This window comes from Scylla paramamosain, chromosome 33 (genome assembly GCF_035594125.1).
Source record: "Scylla paramamosain isolate STU-SP2022 chromosome 33, ASM3559412v1, whole genome shotgun sequence".
Classification (NCBI taxonomy): Eukaryota; Metazoa; Arthropoda; class Malacostraca; order Decapoda; family Portunidae; genus Scylla; species Scylla paramamosain.
Window position 1 is genome coordinate 7,944,491 of NC_087183.1, and position 5,377 is coordinate 7,949,867.

Sequence of the window (5,377 nt, forward strand, 5' to 3'; positions counted from 1 at the left end):
CTGCACTAATTACATGAGACCTGACTCAGCATAAATTGTGGCTGCGTCAGGCGGAAGACCTGTTGGCTGACTCAGTAACGCCACCCCTTGCTCACAGGGGCAGTAACGTCTGAATACAGTGAAGACTTGAGCCTAAGCGGGGCTCAAATGCACGACCACAGAACAGTAGCCGTAGGCGTCTCCACTCTGTCAGCCACACGCTAACACACAAGCGCGAAAAGAATATGCAATATAAAAATGAACGAATGATTCAAGAAATTTTTAAAACGTTGTTTCATGATTTATTTATTTTATTTATTTATTTATTTATCTTATTTTATTTATTTTTTTATATGTGAATAGATGAGGGAGAATTGTAAAGTATTCTAAATGTGAGAAAAGAAGAATGAATGCGGAGGTAATGCAGAGACATATCGAATCATGGTGAGATCCTTTTGAGTGGCGTTATTCTCTCTCATTTTGTCCTTCTTTCAGTGTTGTTTGGGTGCCGGCTCCTCCGTCTCATCTATTTTATCATTTAATTTTGACTGAGTCATTCGGGAGCTTGCTGAGTCATTAGAGAGCTTTAGAAGATGATTAGAGAAATTCATGAATAGGGATTGATAGGTGGATATTTTGGTACTGGTAGGTGTGTTTTATATAGAGACTGCCACGTGTAGGCATGATGGCTTCTTGCAGCATCCCATATGTTCTTATGTTCTTAAAGCAATACGAGAACATTTAGAGGGTAACATTACTCAAAGCAAACTGGAGCGTCACCTGAACGGCATTCCTTGTGCAGCTCAGGGCTCACTCACAATCTAAGTTTAGGGAACACTGTCTGGTAAGGAATGCGTGGTGTGTATTCCTGCACCAACACAAGGCGATCTGAAGGAAGGGAGGGGATAAAAACATAGGGAAGGAATGATAGAGGGAAGTGAGTAGGAAAAAAGAAAAAGTGAGATCTACGTACACAAAACCTTCTCTCTCTCTCTCGTTCTTCCGGAAATTGTTGAGTCTGCCAATAATGAAGTAATAATGAAGAGTAATAATTTACGTTGTCTGGAATCTTCGAGAATTACGAAATATCTGCGCACGCACACACACACACACACACACACACACACACACACACATCCCAGTTCACCTCACCAAGTCAAACAATACTCGCTCGTTGATTAGTTTACTCGTATTAAAAATAAAATAAAAGGGAAGGCGCAGCAACATCACTGTCATATGGCGCCGCTACTCGCTATTCCCTCATAAAACGTATGATAGAGAGAGAGAGAGAGAGAGAGAGAGAGAGAGAGAGAGAGAGAGAGAGAGAGAGAGAGAGAGAGACGACAGCAAAGAAGCATAATAAAGATACACCATCCTCCTCCTCTTCCTCCTCCTTCACCCTCCTTATCGTCCTCCTCCCTTACCCTCCCTCTCCTCCTCCTTCTCCCTTACCCTCCCTCACCCCCCTCCTCACCATCCCCTTATACGTAAATCTTAGAGAAACGAGACCCTTCCTCATACCAGAACATTCTCCCTTCCTCCCTTCCTTCTCCTTATCCTCCCCCTCACTCCTCCACCCTTCCCTATCCCCCCCTTTTCCGCCTTACCCTTAACCCAGCCCTTCTTCCGCACATTTCATCCCATTACAGACTTCCCTTTTCCTTTTCCTACCTCTCGAAACTTCCCAGTGAATTCTCTCTCTCTCTCTCTCTCTCTCTCTCTCTCTCTCTCTCTCTCTCTCTCTCTCTCTCTCTCTCTCTCTCTCTCTCTTATCTTCTCTGTAGCCAAGAAGAATGCCTGAGGCGTTTCTGCGTATCAGTGTTGTGTTCTAGAGAGAGAGAGAGAGAGAGAGAGAGAGAGAGAGAGAGAGAGAGAGAGAGAGAGAGAGAGAGAGAGAGAGAGAGAGAATACAAAGGGACGGAGGTCAAGAGAATGAGGGGCTAAGATAAAAGGATAGGAGAAAAAGGACAAAAAAAGATTAGCTAAATCACTGAAGAGACGCGGAAAATGATAGGAAATGAAAGACAAGAAAGGAAAAGAGGCAGGAAAAAGAAAAAAGTAGACCACAAAATTGAAAGTAAATAAGGAAGAAAAGGGGAAGGAAGGAAGGAAGGAAGCAGGGAAGGAAGGAAGGACGAAAGAAAAGAAAGGACAAGTTATTATAAAAGGAAGAATTACTGAACTAGAGAGAAACGAAAAAGTAAGGTGAGAAAGAAACCAGACAGGAATAATGAGGAGGAGAAGGTGGTGAAGATGAAAGAGGAGGAGGAAAAAAATAAAAAGTGGATGAGGAGGAGGAGAAGGAGGAGGAGGAGGGGGGAGAGAGAGAGCACAAACACGAAGGGAACCCAAACGAAGAACAAACATCAGTATATCTGTTGTGGTCTTTACTGGTCTGTGTGTGAGGCCTGCATTATCTACCATAAAGGAAAGGAAAAAAGGGTAGCAAAGCAAAGATGAAAGCTCCTCCCCATCCACCACTCCCTCCACCCACGGCTGGCAGGATAAAGGCCAGCAACCAGAAACACTTTGCTCTCTCACCACGACTATCTTCAAAGGCCACAGAGATGATTAGACGAGTTTTCAAGAGTGTTTCTGCTGTCAGTAATGTAGAAATCTTGTTAGTATGTCACTAGAACCGTAAAAAACATCCTTGAAAACCCGCGTAACTTCATCTACAGCCTTTTGAGAGTAGTCGGTGTGCGGCGTAGAAGTGCTTCAGAATATGGTTCAAAGAAGTAATGCAGGGTGGAGAAACTGCGTATACATTTGACAGGAAAGAGATAAGTAATAACTATTGCCGGATTGCTAGCACCAGCCTCGGTAAAGGAACATTTCATGGTAAACACGAATGAATTTTAAAGACAATTTGTTATGACGGCGTATAGATCCCCAGTTATGGAGCGGAGAGAGAGAGAGAGAGAGAAAAAAAAAAAAAACTTTCTCAATCTCTCATTAAAACTTAAAATTGTTGTGCTTCAGACGACACGAGACAGTAAAGAGTTCCAGACGTCAGCGATCCGACCGAAGAAAAGAAACAAACATTCGTCTTACATGATCACAAGAAATATTACTCTCTCTCTCTCTCTCTCTCACACACACACACACACACACACACACACACACACACACACACACACTAAGTGCCGAGGAATGCAGTCAGGGGTGAGCGCGGCCTATTTTTAAACCCCAGCTTACGTTTCCAATAATAATGAAAGAAAACCTGCGATGAAGCTCCCAAACATCTAAGTTCCTTTTTATACACACAGGTGAAAATAGCCCCCAAACAGAGAGAGAGAGAGAGAGAGAGAGAGAGAGAGAGAGAGAGAGAGAGAGAGAGAGAGAGAGAGAGAGAGAGAGACGTCTCCTCCTCTTTACACAACCATTCCTCTTCCCTCAGATGGTAGGGGGCGTTATGAGCCAAAAATGAAAATTGTTTTATTCTGTTCCACGAGACAGTAAAATGTTGCCGATGACGGAGGAGGAGGAAGAGGAGAGGAGGAAGAAGAAGAAGAAGAAGAAGAAGAAGAAGAAGAAGAAGAAGAAGAAGAAGAAGAAGAAGAAAAGGAAGAGGAAGAGGAGGAGCAAGAGGAGGGCGAGCAGGAATAATACAAAAGACCATAAAGAAAGAAAAACCAACGGTCTACCTGTTGGACCTTATGACTATACTAACAGTGAGAGACAAGCAGGATAGCACAGATCCCCCCGGCGTTCCCTCCAGTAAGAAATGCCATGCAGTGTGAAGGAAGTGCATGGAGATTTTAAAAGAAAGAGTGTGGGCATGAGAGCAAGTTAGGTTGTTGCACACATAGATGTAACATCCAGCTTTGAATTGAAAGTGAGGATAGAGAAAGTAGGAAGGAAGAGAGATAGGGTTACAGTCAGTTGCTTCACACACCTACGGTTCAGTGAGGGAAAGATGAAGTTTAGTAGAGGAGAGGTGGTGTTCCATGTACTGGAAATTAGATCTAAGGCAACGAATGTTACAGAAATTAAGGTGTGCGTGTGTTAAGTGCATGTAGAGTTGAGTGAGAGAAGAGAATTGTCTTTAGAGGGCAAGCTGTGACTACCCCCTTGTGTTATGAGACACAAAGGAAAACGTTCAGGGAAGTCACAGCTGGGTCAGAGGCGAGTTCACGGCACCCACCTACGCCTGTGCTTATTAGACCTCCCTGAGAGTAATTACCTTCTCGGCAGGTGTCTGCTGCCTCCTCCACGTTTAGTTCGCCAAACCTTTACTCATGTTTTTCAGCCGTGGAATGATATTGTTATTCTATGTGCTCGTTTTGGGTTTTATTATTATTATTATTATCATTATTATTATTATTATTATTATTTTTATTATTATTATTATTATTATTATTATCATTATCATTATTATCATTATTATTTTTTTTCTGTAATATGAAAACCAAAACTGCATGCAGTTCTCAAGAAGTGGTCGAATCATCGAACTATAAAGATTTAATATAATCCTTTCCGATTTATTTATTATTATTTTTTTTTCTAAACTAGGCTCTATACAACCGCTCAGTGTAATAGCAGTTTTAACTACTTTTAATTAAGCAAAGTTGCTTGGGTTTTCAATCACACACGCACGAGCTGACAGGACAACTGTGCCTCGCGATAGTCAGGTAGCAATCACTTCTAATTAACCTCCCTGGAACCTGTATACCCTCCTCCCTCAATGCGCCCATTAATCTCTCTTCCTCTGCAGCCGACAGGGTCATGAGGTCAGGCCGCAGGGTCAGCACGTGATGACTCTTCCCGTGTGTTGATTTACTACAGTTGTGATGGATGCGCCGAGTGAAAGTGGAGAGAGAGAGAGAGAGAGAGAGAGAGAGAGAGAGAGAGAGAGAGAGAGAGAGAGAGAGAGAGAGAGAGAGAATCCGATTGTAGTAGTAGTAGTAGTAGTAGTAGTAGTAGTAGTAGTAGTAGTAGTAGTTGTTGTTGTTGTTGTTGTTGTTGTTACTACTACTACTACTACTACTACTACTACTACTACTACTACTACTACTACGACTACTACTACTACTGCTTTTGCTGCTGCTGCTGTTGTTGTTGCTGTTATTGTCGTGTATTGAAGTTTATCGTTCTGTATTGTTTGCAACTTCTCTCTCTCTCTCTCTCTCTCTCTCTCTCTCTCTCTCTCTCTCTCTCTCTCTCTCTCTCTCTCTCTCTCTCTCTCTCCCACGTGATGGTTTCATAAAAAGGGCGCATGCGCCATGTATGGGGGACGCTTGTCATGTATCTTTTCGCCGCGGCGGGGGCGGGAGAGAATGAAGGGAGGATGGCTCCGCCCTCACGGCTCCTCCATACAAGGCAGAGTAAAAGTCTTTTCCCCGCATCCCTCCTTTGCCTTTCACTGTCCGTCTTCATTCGGTTTCTTACAGTCCGC